Raw genomic sequence first — 23,709 nt, 5'->3', positions numbered from 1 at the left:
CTACTCACCAGATTAATAGTGAACATCAGTGAAATTTTTGGCAGAATTCAGAGAGTTATGAGTTTGAATAACAACTTTCCAATCAAATATGAGGTTATGCCTATGGAGTTTCTCTAAAAATTGAAAATGCCTTTTATGTTTTACTATTGCATAATAATTAAGATGGACATTTGGACTCAGACAGCTGTGAGTTTGAATACCTGTTCTGATGCTTACCACATTGTTTCCAGCTCAGCTACATAGCCTCCCTAAGCACTAGTCAATTCATATGAATAATGAGGAAAATATCTATTTGCCTAATAGGATATGATGATTAAATCATGGCTGGGTGTGGTGGCTCATGCCTGTAATCCCATCACTTTGTGAGACCGACGTGGGCAGATCAGGAGGTCAAGAGATCAAGACCATCTTGGCCAACATGGTGAAACCCTGTCTCTACTAAAAATACAAAAATTAGCTGGGCATGGTGGTGGGCGCCTATAGTCACAGTTACTTGGGAGGCTGAGGCAGGAGAATCGCTTGAACCCGGGAGGCGGAGGTTGCAGTGAGCTGAGATCATGCCACTGCACTCCAGCCTGAGCGACGGAGTGAGACACCATCTCGAAAAAAAAAAAAAAAATCATATTGTGTTTTTGTGCCACCCAATGTGGTATAAACATATTAAATTCCTGGCTTACTCAATGGTAAAGTAACTTAGCCTTTGTGACTATTTACAATTTAATTGTGTAGTGATTTATTTAAAGCTTATCTTTCCTTTTGATGTAAGTTCCATAGAATTGTAGAATATGTTGTATTTTTAAATCTTTGTATAGCTAATTCTTGATACATTGATATACAGAAGCCCCAATACATATCTATTGAACAAATGAATAAATTAATAAATTTAGTTTTATGATTTTAATGTTATGTTCAGTTATCTTTGTAAAATTCCAAATCAAATGACTTAGAAAAGGAACAAAAAGAAACTGGATGCATAATGAATACTGTAATCAGTATCACAGTATTCATTATATAAGCTAAAAATTTTGCTTCTCTTTAGGGTAGTCCCTATTCATTGCTGTATTCCCAGTTGCATCTGCCATAGAGTAGGTGACATAAAACTTTGTTGAAGTAATCCATTGGAACTGATTATGCATTTTTTGTACCAAACAAAAAAGATATTATTTCAAAAACTGATAAGCTAAAACATATAATATTTTGTTCAATTTATAAGTTCTTTTTGTACATGTTGATAGCTACATCTTTGTTATTTTTATAGGAAATATCTCAGATACAGCTTGGCTGAAGCAAGAGAGAAAAAAATTCCTATGAAGTAGAGAGAGAGAAAAGAGAGGTATTTTGTCAGTTGGTAACGTATATATGGTGTTTTGTTGTGTCATTTTCTAAGTTTCTGAATTCTGAGAACTTAGAAACTTATTTACAATAACCTGTTTTTCATCTTCAAGTGGATTTGTAAAAATGATGTAACAAAAAAAAAGTCCAGTTTGTTATATTCCTCAATCATCACCAATATTTTATGCTCCCAAAGAAAATGGGAAAATGTCTTTTTCCATTACTAGATGTATATCCAGTGCCCACCATGACTAGGGAAAAAGAGAACTGGTTATATATGTATATGTATTTGGTGAATTGAAACAGATTATTCTGATGTGTGAAAATATCATTTTTTGTCTAAATATAAAACATTCCTATAATGCAAAATTCCTGGGACAAATTTAGTCATTTTCCTGTACATAGATATTAATAGAAATTATATATTTATAAAAACAGATAAATTCCTCGGTAAGTTTAATTCAACTTTATAATATTAGATGTTAAATTATAGAACACATGAAAAAGCTTTTTCTATGAAATTAGATAATGTTAAGATGACTTGGGAATATTGTCATTTCAGAGTTTCTTTATACTTGATAGATTTCCTCAAATACGAAAGTAGTATTTCTTTGCCACAAGTTACCCTTTCCCTTCAGAAAAAAATAGAAAACAAATATGTATCTACTTATTTCATATACATATATACTTATGTGCTACAAAAATGTCACTTACATGTACATACATCTCTATGTTTTAGGAGTTTCTCAGTTCACCTAAGGATGGGGTCCTTGTCACATGGCCATGAAAGATTAGTCTCACAGACACTTTGAAGGGTGAGAAAAATGGAATTTATTGGGGGAAAAGGAAAAAAAAGGGAAACAGGAACTCTCAGCAAAGCAAGAGTCCTGCTAGCTGGTTTTCCCACCTCATAGCTTGAATCCCAGATACTACACTGGATCAGGAGAGGCCAGGCTCTCCCTCCCCAACCCTCCCCCGACAAAGGGTGCAAACTTTCATGGCTCCACCCCATTGGCTGGTTGGACGTTCTCCAGTGACCCCCTTATACTTGGCTGTCTCATCTACATGTAAACTTTATAATTAAACCTCTATAATTTACTCGAGATTATGTTTTCACCTCTGCACTGTGAGTACTATAAGACTAGAGATTACTACACTAATTATTCTTGTTCTTAAATAGTAAGATAATTACTGAAGCAATATTCTATTCAAAATGAAAATTGGATCCACCCCCAGCACACTTAAATTAGGTGTCTTTTTCTTTCATTTTGCAAAATGTTCTCCTTTTATGCTTTTCAAATGCATATAATAAAATTAGAAATAGAAGCTCCATTAACAGGAGAGTCCATGCTAGGTAAGAATGTCATCAATGTGGTTACTCTGCCTATGCTCCAATTCTAAAGGTATTCCTGTACAAACAGTAGTTCTATTAGATACTGATCCTGCTGGTTTCACCTGGCCAAACAGACACAAATTAGGGGAGGACAATAAAAATAGCATCAGTTAAGTTGAAAGTCATTAACACTTATTCAAAATATTGGATGAATTAAACCACAAAGGCAATTAATGTTTTGGTGAAAAAAATGTTTTTTTAAAAATTTAAGAGATTATTTTTCTGTATTAGAGGACAATTCAAACAATCCCAGGCTGAAATGAATACTACCTACTTAGGGCCCCATTGTATGCTGAATACATTTCAATAAAACACCTTTAACATTTTATTTCAACTCATTTTGCTTATGTCTCCATCTGTCCTTGAGGATAGCATTACATATTACTTTTTTGGTATCACTAGTTTCAGAAAAATCGTGGCACACAGAACCCATTCAACAAGTTTGTTGCATTAATAAATTAATCTGTGTTTTAAATGTAAGTTACTTGTTTCTGTCCCACACAAGTTAGCACATGATTATATGAGGCTTTTTAATTAATCAACATAATCAGTATTGTCATCCAAAAAGATGAATCCCAAAATCTCAGTGGGGATTCTCAGTGAAGAATCCTATACTCATGCACACACATATGTATTATATGCTTAAGCTACCGTCTCCTTGTATTGAACACCCCTCTGCCACGTCTTTCAGTAAAGCCATTTAAGGTATTTGGTCCCAAGGGAAGAGAGAGACAAAGAAGAGCCACAGGGGCTCCTAAACTGCCTTTAATTACTTCAGTTCATGTTTCATTGGGAAGTACCAATCATAGAATGTCAATCTCACTGCAAGGGAGGTTAGGAATTATAGAGCACTGAAGTAATATTCAGTGACCACACATTTTCTCTGGCACAGTCTTTTTCTATAATGGTTTCAGAAATGTCTTTGCAGAGAGATTACAAGCATCAAGGGCAAAATACGGCACCTCATTTTATATATTTCCTAGTATAAGAGAATAGTAAGAGATATGTGGTAGGTACTCAACTTGCTGATATTTTGAAATTTATTTTTTGGAAAGTGTTATTCATTTTCCAAACTGTGGTGGTCACTAGATAAATATCTACTTGTGTTTATCTTTCCTGAAAAAAATAAGCTGGGATATTAGAAGTTTCAAAATGGTTGATATTATAACAACTATGGTGTTTCTTGAGGAGAAGGGAGGGGTTGTTAAGATGTGGTTAAGATGTGTGCACATAATCATCTGAAGTGATTTTCCAAATGTAAGTGCTAGGGTTCTGAAAGTAATTCGTTTGAGGTGTGCCACAGGAGAATCTTTTCCTGAAGAAAAGTTCTAACTATTGCTCAAACAACTTTTGTCTAAGAATAACTAGTAAGCCTAGTACATTTTGCAGAATTAAACTGCTTCATAGTTTGGGAATTGCATTGACAGAACTACCAAGCTTTTGGAACACAGAAAATCATGGAAAGAAATACAACTCTCATCAACTTATTTATTTGAAAGGCTATTTTTGATATATTTTTTATGCTTCAGGTGAATTATAATTTTGCTGTCTCTATTTGGATATTTAACAATGAAACAACTGTATTACTGTGTTCACTCCTTCAGGACATTTCTGAGAAGCAACATTGATTTATTTTCCACATAATGTTTAGGATTATGTGCCAGAGAATATGAGCTGAGCTCATTCCTGGACATAGAACTTTAACATGTATGCCAGACTCTCTTTTGGTTAGTTATGAACATATTAAGTTGCAATGAATGTGATGAAGGAAATAATGAATGCCACCTTTAGATCTTGCTCACAAACCAACCAACCAGCAAACACACCCAGGCTTCTTGAATCATGAATTTGGAGAGATTCTCACCAAAAATGCTTGCATTGTTCTCGTATGTGAATAAGAAGGTAACTTTTATGGTCTCATGTCCTTAAGACTTTGAATTATTTTGCTATCATTAATATTAGTTATTATCTTAACTAATTTATTATTTTTATATTATTTAGGTGATTATTAATAAATCTTATTAGTCTCAAACCGTGTCACTTAAAATCATATGTTTATTCCTTCAAATAGCTTTCTCAGAGGCTTTCTGGCATTAAATTTTATTAGGTTTCCATTTCTAAATTTTTCTTGGGAACATTCTAGTATCTGAGTGCGTGTTACCAAAATGACATTATATTTTTAGTTACAAATGCTATCTCAGTTTACATTTCTGGGGAACACATATATATTTATCCCCACACAATACACACGCACACGCATACACACACAAACACACATGTACACACATGCACACTTGCACAAAACTGATTCTGTTGTTCATCACATAATTATAAAATGAATTGAAGATACTGTACTGCTTGTGCACGAGTCGATATGTAAGCACTTATATCAAACAGCAATTCTTACACTTTTAAATGGAACATACATGTCAAATAAAATCCACATAAATCTTATGTTCCTAATGGTTGTGGCATAACTGAGATAGACTGTGGGTTATGCACATTTCTATAGCTGTAATTCCATCCATTTGCCTTCCTTTCAAGAAAGCATATAAGTCAGCCTGACAGACCGATGGCCTCTGAAATGTTCTAATCCAATAAATCACTTATTTTTACATTTTTAAGTATATTACTCAAAAGTTTAGTTATCTTAATAACCAATGATTAATAATCAATTACTTACAGCACTTTTTGCAATGAGTCTCATAAGAGGCCTGTTCCTGACTGAGCCCTGGTTCCAGTTATGGTTCTTCCCTCCACTAGCGCAAATATGGCCTATGGACCTCAGTTTTCTCAACTACAAAATATTAATAATTTCAGAGATAATCTACATAATTTACTTTTTGTAACATCTGCCTCATAGTAACCATTTAGAAAGCATTAGCTGTTGTAACAGTCAGGGATCAGTAGCAGGTAATAAAAAGCAATAGAAATATTTTAAGCAGGAGCATATTTAATACAAGAGATTAGGTGCTTACAAAATTTCATGAAGGATTGGGAGAGCATGCTCAAATCTTGCAGAGCCACAACTCAAACTAATACATCAAGGTTGCTACTCACACTATGCAGCCAGGAAGGTGTGGAGTCAGGAAGCCAATACTGCATCAGATAAGTCACAAGATCAAAGGACAGTTACAGCAATTGAAGGACCTGAAGACATTACTACCCTTCAGCTGTTATGAAATGAATCACTGGACATTCCAGAAAAACTCCAGGTCTCTACCAATCTTCTTTCAAACAGCACAAGCCAAAGTAACGAGGAGCAACCCCATCTAACTCCTCATTTCCAAATCTTATACAAGTGTTTTCCAAGTCACTCTTGGTTTCCATATCTTTCTTTACTAGAGAAGTCACTATTTCTTATCCTGAGTTAAAGCAAAGGAAATTAGGTTTGCAAAAAGACCAAATATTTACCAAAACAGGACACCAGGTTAACCTAATAGAGACATAAGCCTGACAGGCACTCACATTTGAGAGGAAACTGAATTTGCATTTAGATTCCTAGATGTAAGGGTTTGAGAAATTTAGTGATTTGTTTTCCATCATCAGTAACCCAACAATGTTTGTTGGAATACATGAGTGTGGAATCACAGCTATTGTAGTTATCATCAGTGTAGACATTGGTGCTCCATGCTGTTTTCTGAAGGCTGTATCACCCCCATCATGTGCAGTATTCTCATTAATAAACCACAGCCATGCCATGTAAGATAGCCTGCTAGCTCTTTGAGGATACAAGCGTACCGAACATACAGTATTTGCCCTTAAAGGATATGTAATGATGTGATTTATAAAACAGATCTAAACAAAGATCTAAAACAAATTTTACCAAATTTTAAGCTAAATGTTTGCGTAAAAGACCATTATGCCTATCAATGGGCATCTTTTCAAAGAAAACTTGCTTAGATATTAGCCTGATTCCTCCAACAGCTCTGGTTACCTTAAGTAGGATTTTACTGCTTAACATTGGGCAGTTGCTTTTAATGTCTGATAAGAGATAAATTTGAAGTTTATTGCTTGTGATTACAACTTTTAAATAATAGCATTAATAACTGTCAGTATTAAATGCAGCAACTGCCATTAATGAATGCCATAGGGACAGAAGGCTTGTGAATAACACTTTTAAAACCCTTCTATATTTAATTTTTTTCCAAGTCACTCTTGGTTTCCATATCTTTCTTACTAGAGAAGTCACTATTTCTTATCCTGAGATAAAGCAAAGGAAATTAGGCTTGCAAAATGACCAAATATATAGCAAAAGAGGACACCAGGTTAACCTAATAGAGACATAAGCCTGACAGGCACTCACATTTGAGAGGATTTCTCTGCTGTAGGTCAATGTGCACAAATATCATTATACAGAATGGGAATTAGCTATCGCACTGAAGAAAGAGTAGCTTTATTTCTAGGTGGATTATTTTTCTATATAGAAAAACACATTTCTTTGTTTGATAGACATCACTATTACCACTATGATATAATCACAGTCATATCTGTGCACACAACAGAAAGATTATGTCCCTGCATTGCAGGATGAATTTGTGAATTTTTTCATGATAAGCAAGGGCCTAGATATGCAATATCTCTCTAACAATAGAACCAATGGTTTTTGCAAACACAGTGATGTTGGTAAGCATAAAGGCCAGAGAGTAGAGAGCATAAGAAGGTAGTTGCTATTTCCTTCATTTTGTTGTTGTTGTTGAAAATATCCAACTGGCGCTAGAGGTAAAAGTGTAAATAACATTAGTTTATCATGGTCTCTTTAGGACTGACAAGTAAATTTGTATTAATAAAGCAATGTGCACTAATTAAATTTTGTTTAAAGGCACAGAGATAAATAATAATACATTTGACTAGGGGATATAAGACCTATGACAGAAGACATTGTAATAACTTTCAAATACAAATATCAAACATCCTCAGGAGATAATGTAATCATCCTTCCAATGGAAAGACAAAGAAAACTTCATGAATGGGAACTAGAAGAAAGGTATCTGAAGGCCAAACAGAGAATTCTGAATAACGATAGTAGACTGAACCAGTAATTCATCTCTGCTACATCCCAAACACCTATTAAAATGAGGATTTTTTTTAAAGAAATAAATTAAACATACGCTATCAGAAAAAAAATAGGAAAAGAGACCTTGGCAACAAAATTTTGTATGTTGGAAAGCAGATGGATGGTTATAAACCACTTAGCCAAACCAAGAACACTCCATCTTAAGCTAGCAGAGTGGAAAGTTGAGAGGCAAGCCTGATTTATACTGGAGATGCCCTAAAAGATGAAAAATATATCTGCACAAGATACTTTTGAAAAGAGGATAAAGATGGAGCTAAAATCAGAAGAAATGGTAGGAAGTCAGAGAGTCACTTAGGACCTAAAATCTCTTGATCTCTTCAGAGATAAAGATGACAAATAACTGAGGAAACCATCCACTTCAAAAAATCCTAATAAATGAGAAAAGGAATATCATCAGATGCACCAGACAGTCAAATGTGGACAATGGTTTTTGAATAAGCATAATACACATGCAAAGAGTCAAGGAAAGTTATTAAAGAAAAACAAGTAATAAAAGAGATCAATTATACAATTTAAGTATGAAAACATACAAGTTTACATTTAAAAAATGAAAATATTTTGGAAAAATAACATAATGAATTCATGAATTTTAAGATCAATTTGAGTAATTCTCCAAGAAGAAAGCAGGGAGGAATAAAGAAGTAAGTAAATAATTTTAAAAGTTGAAAGATATGAAAGGTAGAAAGCACCATCAGGTGTCCCAATGAAGGGAAAATGTTAAAATGTAAAGAATTAATGCTTTAAAGAAATAATAGAGATAAACTTATCAGAATGAAAAGAAGATGAAATACATCAGACTGAAAGGACGCCCAGAGAACTATTTAAAAACAGAAAAAATTCTTAGCATTTTTAGAGAAAAAGAGGATATCACTTACAAAATAATTAGTATTTAACAGCAGATGCGTCAAGATCAATATTTAGATACAAGAAACAAAGGAGTAGACTTTTTAACATATTGAAGAAAAATAACTGAGTCTAGCTTTCATAACTATCAAAAAACACCAAAACAGCAGTCCCATAATATTCTTGGCTTAAAATACCTCAGAAGCTTAGCCACAGAGAAATCCCACAATAAAGCTTTTGAAAACTGTACTCTGCCAGGCACGGTCTTCACTCCTGTAATCCTAGCACTTTGAGAGGCCAAAGTGTGAGGATTGCTTGAGCCCAAAGTTCAAGATCATCAGCCTGGGCAACATAGTGAGACCTCATCTCTGCAAAAATATCAAAAATTAGCTGGGTATGGTGGTGCATGCCTGTAGAATCCCAGCTACTCGGGAGGCTGAGGCACAACAATCACTTGAGCCTGGGAAGGCAAGGTTGCAGTGAGCCATGATTGCACCACTGCATTCAGCCTGGCCAACAGACTGAGACCTTGTCTCAATAATAATAATAATAATAATAATAATAATAATAGAAAATTACTTAAAAAATACAAAAGATGTGTAAGATACATGTGAGTTAAATATAATAAAATATCTTTAAAAATTTGTTATTGTCCGCAAAAAGAGTCACACTCTGTATAATATTTGAAGAGATTAATTCTGAGCCAAATATGATGACCAGTGACCTCTGACACAACCCCAGGAGGTCCTAAGAATATGTTGCCAAGGTGCTTGGGCTACAGCTTGGTTTTATACATTTTAGAAGACATAAGATGTCAGTCAGTACCCATAAGGTGTACAAAAATTGGTTCCATCCAGAAAGTGGGACAACTGGAAGCAAGGGGGCAGGGCGTTCCAGGTCATAGGTGGATTCAAATATTTTCTAATTAGTAATTGGTTGAAATAGTTATTATTTGAAGACATAGAGTCAATAGAAGAGAATATCTGAGTTAAGATTGGGGATTGTGGAGACCCAGGTTCTTATTATGCAGATGAAGCCTCTAGAAAGCAGGCTTCAGAGACAATAGATTGTAAATGTTTCTTATCAGACATAAAAAAGGTGCCAGACTCTTATTAATTATCTCCTGGCTCAGGGAAAACACCTGGAAAGGGAAGGGGATTCTGTACAGAATGTAGATTTTACCCACAAGAGACAGCTTTACAAGGCTACTTCAAAATATGTCAAAAATATATTTTGGGATAAAATAATTCCATTTTATTCAGGGCCTGCTATATGTCATGTGATGCTATGCTAGAGTCAGGTTGGAATTTGGTTTCTTATTGCTACAAAGAGTCCGTTTCTTGGTCTTCTCTGTTTTAATGTTAATGTTAATACTGGTCAGTTGTGCATAAATTTCAATGGGAGGAGGGTATAATGAGGCATTTCTGACCTTTCCTTCCTATCATGGCCTGAACTAGATTTCAGGTTAACTGTGGAAAGCCCTAGGCTAAAAGGAGTGGTCCATTCAGTTGGTTAGGGGGCTTAGAATTTTATTTTTGGTCTACATCATCTAAAACAAAAAAAAGAAGCAAACAGGCCTTTCATTTTAGAAAAACAAAACATTTACAAAAGGGAAAAATTAATGTATGTACTACACATGATAGCCCCGAATTAAAATTCCACCCCATATCAATGTGATGGGAGTTGTGCAGAGGAAAATCAATCTGGACAGAAGGTGTTAAGGGGAAGAAGTAGATAGTAACTACGATGTATACATATATAACATATATTTGACATTTTGTTTCCATCTATCTGATTGAAAATGGCAAACTGAAATAGAAATTTAAATTAAAAGTTGATTATTAAGAATTCATAAAACGAAATGATGTAAAGAATTTCAAATGGTTAAACTTTCAAAATATGTATTTTAAAAAAATTTGTAGCATCTGCTTCTGAAGTTAACTCTGTAAATCTGTCTTAAGACTTTTAGAGACATACTGTTTTATGTACGTTGTGTGTGTGTATGCAAAATGATCTGAGTGATCTCAGTGAAACTGAAGAAGAAAATATAGATGGAAAAGACAATTGAGGGCCTATGGGCAAAACTGAGACAGTACAGGGAAGAGATTCAGTCCTGGTAGACAAGAGACATGGTGATTGAGATCCTAGTGGTCTTCACATGTCTGGGCATATTTCCTCCCCTACCTTCTTGCCTCCCTTAACAAGTTGACCCAATTCATGTAGCAGAAAGCTGCCCCCTTCCAACATAGCTGACCAAGATGAATTCCCAACCATAAAAGGAAAAATCGAACTATCTATTAATCTTCTTGTTACTTCTTCCAAGATTGCTGAAGTGGGAATGTGGCATTCCTGATTAAAAACCTGAGCAGATCTAGCTAGCTAAAGACAAGATGGACTCCAGTGCTAACTTTTCACTGAGTTTTTCCCTCATTATAATTTCATTATAATACTAGAAATCACAGACCCAGGGGTGGAGATTTAGCATGCTAATGAAACACACAGGCTTGAAGAAACATGTTATCAAACTAAGTAGGTGCTAAACGTTCCCCACCTCTACGTGTCTACATGTCACACCATTTCTCACCTCAGCTCCCTTAAAATGACAAGAGCCAAGCCCTTGAGAGAACTACTCCCTTGCTTTTCTCGAGCTGCAAGCCTATTAAACCTTGCCTAAGAAAAATTTCCATTTGGCCTGGTGTTAATTTCTATTTACCCAAGAGCCAAGAACTCCGAGTCTAAGCTGCAGCAACAAAACCAATTATAGAAATAAATATAAATGGATATTTTAATGTCAGATACATATACAACCACAATAAATACACATACTTGTACACATATGAATTATTTATGATCAAGCACAATGTAAACTTGTAAGTAAAGCCAAATATTTTAACTTTTCCTTTGCCTCTGTTGATATTCACTGAAATAGGGAAAATTATAAAGGTAGTACAATTAATATCAATTTGGAAATATAAGAAACAATCTTCTTAAGCAAATTCAGGTAGAACATGTTTCAAGGCTGGTTGTTAGTCTATGTATATGTGTAAATATGCATTTGTGTGTAAGAACATGTGTGTGTAGTTTTGCCCTCTATAAATATTAAAGTTCAGCATTCAAACCTCTGCTTTGGAGTTGTACGTTGCTCTTTGTAATAAATTAATTCGGTAAAGGGGCCTTAGCATGTGTTTAAAAACATTTTTAGGAAAAGCTAAAAACAAATACATAGTTTGAAAGAAAACATTTCCACTGTGCTTTTCAACTAGTCTACAACAGAATAGTTGAAAACAGCTTCTCACGACTTCCCTGGCTTCAAAAAAACTTTCTCAGAATTCTCCTTTGTGTTTGAAAAAATAATGAATCAATCAATTAAAAACACCTCAAATGCAATCTATGAAATATACTTCTCTATTCTGCAATCAGCAACACTGATCAATAATTGAGCTCTCTTTTCTTTTGGGCTTCATCAAAAACTATTTTTTCCACGAGAAAGAAAGGGAAGGAGTAAAAAGAAATCCAAAATTACAGTGGAAAATATGTAACCTTTTTACAGCAGGAGGGAGGTTAACTGTGCAAACACGTTATTTAAAATGACTACGAGCTGGCTTTCATCTGCACCCGTTGAATGAAGGGATGATTATTTACAAAGCAGTTTTGCCTCTGGCATGGACCTCTTTGGATGGCTGCTAAGGAAACCTGAGGAGGCTGTGACAGGCCCTTTATTAACAGCAAAATGATAATTTTCAAACAAGTGGTCAATTCTGGAACAAAGGACAAGCATAGCATTTAGTGATAATGCAATGCCCAGACCCTGGCCAGCATTATAAGGACAAGATCACAGGATGCATTTTATTTGCATATTATTTCATTAGCATTTACATTGTCTAAGCAAATAGAGGCTACATATGGAGCCCAGAAGAAGTCACCACCCCTGCATGAAAGGTTTTTGACCTAATCTAGCCAAACTCAGGAACCAGTAAAAAGAGGAATACAAACACACACATCTTGTCTAAATTCCAATGGTGCAATTAACTTCTGCCTACATAAAATTGTTCATGCCACTCTCACTTGAGAAGTTATTTTTCCAGCTCCCTTCCTGAATGCTGTTGTGCTGTGGAGCTGCTGTCATATTCAACCCCACAGGTGCTTGCATATCAGTGGTGGGTGAGCAATCTGTAGATAAAACCAGGAAGACATTTGAAGGTCTTCTGTGTGAAAGGTGTAATATACATATGAAGCGTTGTTCATCTCCTTTGGGGTGGGAGGCTCAGTTAACATTGACATGTAATACTAATCGGTAAAACAGCCTGGTAAACTCACTCTATTATCAGGACTTGGTTTTGCTTTAAGAGGAAATTTCAAAGTGTATCATCTCTGATTGTTCAAATACCATATAATACCAATACTTAGGACCTCAAATGTACCTTTGCTTGAGAATGTCAAGATGCCACCGAACTTTGTGCTTTCCTTTGCATATTTTACGTGTAGACGGTAATTGAGGTGATACAACCAGTGAATAGGGAATTATTTTAAACTTCTTCTGCTGAGTTAAGAAAAATCTCTGGTGCAGAAGCTCCTTACAGTAAACACATGAAAATACTTCTTATAGTTATTAGCAAATTAAATAACAATAGAAGTCTCTTAAAGTGTAACAACCTGATTTTAAAAAATTTTTGATACGTTATATTTGTACATATTTATGAAGTATAGGTGAAATATTGTTACATGCATAGAATGTGTAATGATCAAGTCAGAGTATTTAGAGTATCCACCATCTGAGTACTTATTATTTATTATTTCTACATATTGAATACATTTTAAGTCCTCTCTTGTAGCTATTTTGAAAAATACTATACATTTTTAACTATAATCACCATATTCTGCTATTCCTTCTATCTAACTATATGTTTGTACCGATCTAACAATCTCTCTTTATCTTTAATCCCTGTATGCTGTTCCTAGTTTCTGGTATCTATGATTCCACTCCCTACCTTCAATGTGCTCAACTTTTCTGGCTCCCACATATGAGTGAGAAAATGTGACATTTATCTTTCTGTGCCTAGCTTATTTCACTTAGCATAATGACCTCCAGTTCTACCTATGTTGCTTCAAACAACATTATTTTCTTTTATTTTACTTTTTGAGATGAAATCTCGCTCTGTCACCAGGCTGGAGTGCAGTGGCATGATCTCGGCTCAGTGCAACCTCCGCCTCCTGGGTTCAAGCGATTCCCCTGCCTCAGCCTCCCGAGTAGCTGGGACTACAGGTGCATGCCACCATGCCCAGCTAATTTTTTTTTTTTTTTTTTGGTATTTTAGTAGAGATGAGGTTTCACCATGTTGGCCAGGATGATTTCGATCTCCTGACCTTGTGATCCGCCAGCCTCAGCCTCCCAAAGTGCTGGGATTAGAGGTGTGAGCCACCGTGCCCAGCCAATTTTATTCTGTTTTATAGCTGGATAGTATTCCATTGTGTGTGTGTGTGTATATATATATATACCAGTTTCTTAATTCATTCATCTGATGATAGACACTGAAGTTGATTCCATATCTTTGCTATTGTGAATAGCGCTACAATAAACATGGGAGTACATGTAGCCCTTTGATATAGTTTTTATGTTGGTGTTGAAAGTTTGGATTTGGGTGAATCCTTGAATGTAGCCAGACAGAGAAGTTGAATCAGCCTATTGCTACATTGTAATGACAAAGCTGACTCTGTTATGGATAGTGATTTACCATTTATCCAATCTATAACTTATCACAAGTTTGCAGAAATATATTGAACATACCAAAGCTTCAGTTTATTCTCTGAGTATTTCAGAACGGTTGTTGTCGTAATTAAATGAAATAAACTTATTAAATATATATAGCATATGAAATGTATAATAGATGACATATAGTAACATTGATTATAAGTTTTGAAATTAATTAGTAATGAGTTATAATTTCTATTTATTTCCTTATATTGTTAGATGCACAGATGGTATGACTATATACATAAAGTATTTTTAAAGATATGAGAAAATAATTAGAAACCACAGAAAGAGGGAAATGATGACATCAGAAACTCAGGACTGACAGTTAAATTTGATTTTCAATTTTTTAAGCAGCAAAGGCAAACAAATGGAAACATGGAAAAAAATATAGAAACAAGAGAAGTTTAAACAGTTTTTCTTGTCGGATAAACATGTCAGATTATTAGTAGAATCAAACACTGGTTTCATAAAATCTAATATATTTATCAACTTTAATGCAACTGTGCTCTCTAGTACCTAGCAAGCAATTTTGATTTTAGGAGTTTGACTTTGTGCAAAGTTTCATTTGTACAAAGCACTGTCCAATGGAAATATAATGTGAGCCACATATGTCATTTAAAATTTTCCAATACATACATTAAGAAAGGTTAAAATAAAAAAGTAAATTTAATTTTATGATACATTTTATTTGATCTGATATATTCAAAATATTGGTATTTTTGTGTATAATCAATTAAAAGATTATTAATAAAATATTTTGGTTTATTTTCTATAATAAATCTTCAAAATTTGTTGTGCATTTTACACTTACAGCACATCTGCATTTGTATTAGGCACATTTTAAATTCTTAATAATATTGTGATAGTATGCCATGTTAGATAGCATGGCTCAACATTAACTCCACATGGACATAAATAATTGACTTTGAAACATGAGCACAGATATGGATGAACTGGCATGACAATGTTACAGACATTAATAAGCACACACTCTCATGATGACATGATCCTTGACTACTGTATTAAACTTGCATTAATTTTTAATTTATTCTTACATTTGACAAATATTTGTTACCTATTATATTTCTGAATGTGCAGTGAAAATGCTTAACCTTTCCACAGTAGACAGTTTCTAGGAAAACCATTAGCCCAAAGAGTGTAGGAAGTCTTTTAGTCTCTGAGGAAATAACATGAAGCAAAATTAAATTTCTGCTTATCAAGCTTAAATTTTAGTAGGGGCAGACAGATAATAAAAAGTAAACAAATATTTATCATCAGCTGGTGATATTTGCTGTGAAGAAAAATAAACAGAGTAACAGTGAGGAGGTGGAATTCTTGAGTGGTACTTTAGACAGAGTGGTCAGAAGGCTATTCTATTAAAGATAGAAGATAGAGAAATGGCCCCTTAATGAGGCAGAATGAAAGCAAAAACCTGAATCAAGGGAGGCTATGAACCAAGAGGATTCTGGAGAGAAAGAATTCTGGAGAGAGAGAGTGCCAAGAGACTTTCAGAAGAGAACTTAAAATATGGAGATTAATAGATACAAGCAACAATGTGAAAGCCAGTATGACTGGAGAATAGCTAGTGAGGTGGATCTTGTTGGGATATGATGCCAGGTAAGAAGTTCAGATGTTGTTTCTGAGACAGCTGGGAAACCAATGGAGGGACATGAGCAGAGAAAGGATGTGATGCTTTCTATAATAGTTACTGAAAGTATATTTATCTGTGCTGTTGTGTGGCAAAGTGATAGTAGCAGGAGATGAGCAGAAGCAGGGACAGCCCAGATGACGTGCTGGGTAGTCTTGGCCCAGGATGTTAAAGGCAGCATATGATCTAAATGAAAATCAAAATCACCTATTAAATACATAATGCCAATAGCTTTGTTTTACTTTCAGTTAAAACCATTATTGGATAAACTGTTCTATCCATAGGGCAAGTCTATTCATATCATGCAAATTTAGTTTTCTATGTGGTATTATGTACAAATTTCCAAATTGAAATTCAATAAATTGTTCTTTCACAATGTTCTTTCAATGTTCTTTGTCACAGTGCATTGTGCCAAGCTGAGAAGAAAACAATTCACATGCCTCCTGTCTCCTTTCTTGTTCCCTGTCCAGAGGCTTATGATGTAGTCAGGAAGGTACAGTTACCAGCACAAATTTGTAGGGAAAAAGTCAGACACTGGTGAAGTGTTGTCAGGATGGGCAAATCAAGGTAAAATGAAGAAACAAACAAGGAGATGATTAAATTAAACAGAGAGATTCATTAATTCATGCATCCATTCATTCTATAACTATTGATTTTGTCAGAGACTGTGTGTTTTAGCAATTCAAAGATGACTAAGGTTATAGATCTTGAGAATGGTTCATGGACTAAGAATCAAGAGTTGTTTCCCTGTTGTATAAGGTCATAGAGATGGATAGGCTGATTGGAATATTTACGCAGGAGAGTATCAAGTAGTATAGCTTTGAAAAAGATTCTGAAAGGTGGCTGCAGAGAACAACAAAAAGTCAAATCCAGAGGAGCAGTATCAAATACCAGACCCAAAGGGCAAGATGGAACACAAAGTCAGAAGCTCCGCCAATCAGGAACTGATTTAAAGCAGAACATGAGGTAGTTCAAGGTAAGCAGCTTAGTTAATGCAAAGACCATGTGCCTGAGTTTCAGAGAAAATAATGTTGTGTGGATCAGGGGGAGGCCTTAAGGTTTAAAGGAGCTGATACCACCAGAGAGAGTTGTGCCTTTGGTATTTGAGCTGGAACTGACAATGTGGAAAGACACTGATAGAAGGATTTGAGTAGAAAGGGATTTCTTCCAGAAATAAAATTTGAACAGTGGTACGCAGGTTGGAAATTGCAGGGTATTACCAGGGAACAGTACATATTCAGCAAGGGTGTAACATGTCAAGAATTTGTGGAAAGATAAGTGAACTGGAACTGGGCCAAAACCATATTATGGAGGGTTTTGAATGTCAGTATTTATATTTATTCCATATGTCTTGGTGAACAATCGAAGGTTTCATTAAAAGCATGAGTTACATATGCAAATTTTTATTTAGGAACATGTTTTAGTGTTCAAAATATAAGACATATTGTTACCAGCAGCAAATCTGTATGAGTCAGCAGCAACCTCAATTTTTGCCTCCTCAGAAGAAAGAATTCAACTAAGGGACATAAGGCAGAAGGAGAGACCACGGCAAGTTTTAAAGCAGGAGTGAAAGCTTATGACATGGTTGGGCTGTGTCGCCACCCAAATTTCATCTTGAATTGTAGTTCCCATAATCCCCATGTGTCATGGGAGGGACCCATGGAAGGTAATTGAATCATGGGGGTGGTTACCCTCATGCTGCTGTTCTCATGACAGTGAATGAGTTCTCACGAGATTGGATGGTTTCATAAGAGGCTTTTCCCCCTTTTGCTCTCAACTTCTCCTTGCTGCCACCATGTGAAGAAGGGAGTGTTTGCTTTCCCTTCTGTCATAATTACATTTCCTGAAGTCTCCCCTGTTCCCCTTGCTGAACTGTGAGTCAATTAAAACTTTTTCCTTTATAAATTACCCTGTTGCAGGTATATCTTTTTTTTTTTTTTTTTTGAGACAGAGTCTCACTCTGTCACTCAGGCTGGAGTACAGTGGCGTGATCTCAGCTCACCGCAAGCTCCGCCTCCTGGGTTCACACCATTCTCCTGCCTCAGCCTCCTGAGTACCTGAGACTACAGGCACCCACCACCACACCTGGCTAATTTTTTTGTATTTTTAGTAGAGACAGGGTTTCACCGTGTTAGCCAGGATGGTCTCGATCTCCTAACCTCATGATCTGCCTGCCCTGGCCTCCCAAAGTGCTGGGATTACGAGTGTGAGCCACGGCACCTGGCCTCAGGTATATCCTTATTAGCAGCATAAGAACAGACTAATACAGTTAATAATATGGTTTGGATTTGTGTCCCCATGCAAATCTCATGTCAAATTGTAATCCCTAGTGTTGGAGGATTGGCCTGCTAGTAGGCGATTGGATTATGGGGGCAGATTTCCCCTTGGCTGTTTTCGTGATAGTGAATGAGTTCTCATGAGACCTGCTTGTTTAACAGTGTGTGACACCTTCCCCTTCACTCTTTTCTTCCTGCTCTAGCCACATAAGTCATACTTGCTTCCTCTTCTGCCATAATTGCAATGTTTCTGAGGTCTCCCAAAAACAGTGCACCTGTAGAACCATGAGCCAATTAAACCATTTTCTTTATAAATTACCCAGTCTCAGGTAGTTCTTTATAGCAATGCAAACATGGGCTAATATAGTTCATTAAAAAGCTTTGGAGAAGGAAAAAGAAATAAAGTACTCTTGCAGGAAGGCCAAGCAGGTGACTTGTGAAAGCAAGTGCATGATTTGAACTTTGATGTAGGGTTTTATATGTTAGCATAATTTTGGAGTCTTGTGTCTGTCCCTGATTTTTCCCTTGGGGAGTTATACACATGTTATATTAGTCCATTTTCATGCTACTGATAAGGTCATACTCAAGATTGGGCAATTTACAAAAGAAAAATGTTTAATTGGACTTACAGTTCCATGTGGCCGGGGATGCCTCACAATCATGGTGGAAAGCAAGGAAGAGCAAGTCACATCTTACATGGATGGCGGCAGGCAAAGAGAGAGAGAACTTGTGCAGATAACTCCTCTTTTTAAAACCATCAGATCTTGTGAGACTTATTCACTATCATGAGAATAGCATGGGAAAGACTTGCCACCCTGATTGATTTACCTTCCACCAGGTCCCTCACACAACAGGTGGGAATTCAAGATGAGATTTGGGAGGGGCACACAGCCAAATTATATCATTACACCAGTGGCCCCTGCCAAATCTCACGACCTTGTCCTCACATTTCGAAGCCAATCATGCCTTCCCAACAATCCCCCAAAGTCTTAACACATTTCAGCATTAATTCAGAAGTTCCGAGTGCAAAGTCTTATCCAAAACAAGGCAAGTCCCTTCTACCTATGAGCCTGTAAAATAAAAAGCAGATTAGTTACTTTCTAGATACAGTGGGGGTACAGGAATTGGGTAAATGCAGCCATTCAAAATTGGAGAAATGGGCCAAAACAAAGGGGCTACAGGCCCCATGCAGGTCCAAACTCCAGCAAGGCAGTCAAATCTTAAAGCTCCAAAATGATCTCCTTTGATTCCCTGCTTCACATCTAGGTCATAGGTGGGTTCCCATGTCTTGGGCAGCTCTGTCCCTGTGGCTTTGCACAGTACAGCCTCCTTCCCCACTGCTTTCATGGGCAGGCATTGAATGTCTCTGGGTTTTCCAGGCATATGCTGCAAGCTGTTGGTGAATCTACCATTCTGGGGTCTGGAGTATGGTGGCCCTCTTCTCACAGCTCCATTAGGTGGCACCCCAACAGGGACTCTCTGTGGGTCCTCCAACCCTACATTTCTTTTCTGCACTGCCCTAGCAGAGGTTCTCCATGAGGGCCTAGCCCCTTCAGCAAACTTCTTCTTGGACATCCAGGCATTTCCATACATTTTTGAAATCTAGGCAGAGGTTCCCAAACCTCAATTCTTGACTTCTCTGCACTAGCACACTCAACACCATGTGGAAGCTGCCAAGGCTTTGGGCTTGTCCCACCTTAAACCACAGCCTGAGCTCTATGTTGGTACCTTTCAGCCAAGGCTAGAGTGGCTGGGACACAAGGCACCAAGTCCCTAGGCTACACAACATAGGAGACCCCTGTGCCTGTCTCATGAAACCATTTTTCCCTTCTAGGCCTCATTTTGGAGCTTTAAGATTTGACTGCCCTGATGGATTTTGGACTTGCATGGAGCCTGTGGCCCCTTTGTTTTGGCCAATTTCTCCTATTTGGAATAGGTTTATTTACCCAATTCCTATATTCCCATTGTATCTAGGAAGTAACTAGTTTGCTTTTGATTTTACTGGCTCATAGGCAGAAGGGACTTGCCATGTCTCAGATGAGACTTTGGATTGTGGACTTTTGAGTTAATGCTGAAATAAGACTGCAGGACTGTTGGGAAGGAATGATTGGCTTTGAAATGTGAGGATGTGAAATTTGGGAGGGGACAGTGCTGGAATGATATGGTTTGGCTGTGTTCTCACTCAAATCTCATCTTGAATTGCAGCTCCCATAATTCCAATGGGTTGTGGGAAGGGGTGAATCTTTCCCATGCTGTTCTCATGATAGTTAATAAGTCTCACAGTCTCACAAGATCTGGTGCTTTTATGAAGAGGAGTTCCTTTGCACAAGCTCTCTTTTTTTTGCCTGATGCTATCCATGTAAGAAGTGGCTTGCTCCTCCTTGCCTTCTGCATGATTGTGAGGCCTCCCTAACCATTTGGAACTGTAAAGTCTATTAAAACTCTTTCTTTTGTAAGTTGCCCAGTCTTTGGTATGTCTTTATCAGCAGCATGAAAAGGAACTAATACAGTCATATACCAGTTAAATGCTGCCATTTTGCCTCTTAATGTGCATGCTTGAGTCCACTTGCCTAACTCCTGAGGTCTTATCAGGTAGCTACTAATCACCAGCTTCAGATTTATACTATCTATTAGAAGACTGCCTTTCCCTGGTGACACCTGTGACCAATTATTATTTTGAGAAACAGTGTAACAACCAACTGACCATCACTTAATGGTTTGTCTGACATTCTTGACTGGGGATGGGGAAATACTTTTCCTGCTCTCTTTATGTCTAACTAGCTACCTACTGTAATATTTCCCCACTCAAGAGTCCAATACCACAATATTTGGGGGAAAGTGAATGAAAGTCAGCTTTCTGCAATTGCTTCCTGCTGATAGAGAAGTGGTGGTGGTGGTTCTGTGGGTCTTGGCCTCTTGCTAGCTGTCAGGGAAGAATTGGCTCCATGACTTGGTGAAAGTGGTATCCAGCCAGGTCCAAGGGAGACCATGACAAGATCTTGCCTTTCTCATGTCCCACAGTTGGGCAGTCTGAGGGTCCCCTGTAGAAAGCTGATTCTTAATATTTAGAGGACAGTATTCCTCAGTGAGGATCAATTGGAGCTTGATGGCTTCAAGACTAGAGGAGACAAATCAGGTTATCAGATTTAGAAGGATGTCAAAACAAAATAGGAGTGAGGAAAGCTTTAAAAAATCCCAAGGCTGCTGACATGCTCACATAGCTGGTGGTTACAGTAATGCCTGCTAAGACTCGGGCTTATGGTGTTCCTAGCCAAATTCAGTATGTGTGCAGAATTAGAATTTTGATCCAGATTTTTACATTACCCATCCCTTTGTTTTTTACTGAGCTGCAGCCAGAGATTACTTATTGGTTCACAGGAATAAACAGGGATAGTCTAAATTGCAGACAAAACCTCAAAACCACTGATGACACTAAAATCTAATGACAGGTATACCATAGTTCTTGAAAAATATTTTTATCTCTCTATTCTTGATTTTTGTTAAAAACAAATCATTATAGGACTGATTTGTTTGCAAAATAAACTTTAGTCTTATTATATTTGGCCTGATTATTGCATAAAGCACAGCAAGAATAATTATTTGTCAAATAGGCTCCTTTTTAAATTGGCTTTGATGGAACTTTGTTCCATAAGGAATCTGAGATAAGACTTTTTTAAGCCTTGAGCCTGTGCATGAGTTTGTGCCATCAAATATCTGTATGCATTGGGTAAATTTCTGTCCTTCTGAGGTTCCAAAATACCTTGGGGCTCCTGGGCCTGTCAGAAAGTAATATTTTTTACTTACCACAGTAAGGAACCTTGTACAGGATCTGTGTGGATAAGGTATGAGGCCAGTTCCCAAAGGGCTTTTATTGGCTCTATAAGCCAAATTGGTTACCTTCAAGGAAAGCTTGCCATTCCAGTCAAAGCCTTGTTAAAATAACCAGTTTCCCCAATCATTTCTTGTTGCAAAACAAAACAGATTCTTATTGTACTTATGCAAATAATTGTATTGCCATAATTTAAGAATACTCACATACAGTTTCCAAATTTGGGGGAAATCCAATAGAGAAAAATATGCTACAAATTTTGTTTATATATAGAAGTATACTTTACACAATTTTTAAAAGTTATAAAATCACTTCCACACCTTTTCAACATGCATCAACACCTTCAAGGTCATATTTTAAGGGAGGGAAGTCCAAGCCTATTGTGACAGCTGAAAAACAGGCTTCTCATCTACTACTACTTTTCATCTTTAAAGAATACGGGAAATGGGAATCTAAGAAAAAAGATAATCAGTTTGTTGCTAAAATGCTCTGAGCAAGAGTCATTATAAGGACCTGGAGAAAAGGACATAGGCCAACCCAAGCCTGCAGGTGCTAAAAAGTAAAGTTTTCTCAGCTTTTAATAACAAAGGATTAATGACATTCTAAATAAAAAGTCATAAAAGGATTATTTTCATCTTCAATTAGTACAGTCCAGGCAGTTAACTACTGTTCTGCTTGATATTCATGAACATTTTAGCTCTCCATGAAAGTCCTGAAAGATTTTTTTCTCTATTCTAATGTCAGAATCTCCAAAGTTATCAGAAACCTGCATTTAAGAGCACCTGTTAGATTCCTATAGTGGATTAAAAAACCACCTTCTAAAACAATCTTTTAACCCTCTAAACCAGGCAAAAAAATCCACAATCTCATGCCTTCTTATAGTTTTTTACTGAAAGCATATCATTCTAGTTTCCTTACATGCCTTGCATGTAAAACTATTGTTCCAGTAGTCCCACGTACATGTTACACTGTTAACTCTTAGCAACTATTATTTTAGTGAAAAGCCTGTAAGTTATTTTAATTATGTACTACGTGTGGAGCCAAGACACCAGACAAAAGTGCAGATAAGATCTGACATATTCCAGCATAGCTAGAAGGCATGGATAACTCTGTATGTCTCCAGGGTTTACCTAGCTTTAAAGCAGGGAAGTTGTACAGTTAAAATCATAATAACCGTTCATGAAGCATTTAGTAGGCTTAATAACATTTAAAATTGTATAACATTTCTTTTATAAATTCCCTTTCATGAGTTTTTTTTACAACTTACACAGAGCAATTATGACATGCTTGGACTTTCTGACTTGTCCTAAACATCTTTCTTTTTAAACAATGAGTCATTTTACTTTAGGACAAGAATTTATCATACAAGATTCTTTTCTTATACAAAAAATCTTTTTTCTTTATAACTTTCTGTCCCAGAAATACCTATACTTTACAACCTTTGAATTAGTCAAAAGTAATTTTCCTTGTTTACAAGTTATGGATTATACAACATATTGCTCTGTGACTCCTGTGAAAGAGGAGCAGATAAAGATGCTGTAGAAATACTGTACAAATTA

The 23,709-nt window shown here is 36.3% G+C and overlaps 1 long non-coding RNA gene across 2 annotated transcripts in view; it reads left to right on the top strand.

Moving 5' to 3' along the window:
* LOC134731091 (uncharacterized) overlaps nucleotides 1–23,709 on the top strand; it is a 480,758-nt gene that overhangs the window by 394,437 nt on the left and 62,612 nt on the right. For both annotated transcript variants that reach the window (XR_010113162.1, XR_010113161.1), the window contains one exon: nucleotides 1,259–1,333. This is a non-coding gene — a long non-coding RNA (uncharacterized LOC134731091). The remainder of the gene's footprint in view (nucleotides 1–1,258; nucleotides 1,334–23,709) is intronic.

The sequence above is a fragment of the Pan paniscus genome, chromosome 1 (genome assembly GCF_029289425.2).
Source record: "Pan paniscus chromosome 1, NHGRI_mPanPan1-v2.0_pri, whole genome shotgun sequence".
In the NCBI taxonomy this organism is placed as follows: Eukaryota; Metazoa; Chordata; class Mammalia; order Primates; family Hominidae; genus Pan; species Pan paniscus.
This window is presented reverse-complemented; position numbering and strand designations above follow the sequence as displayed.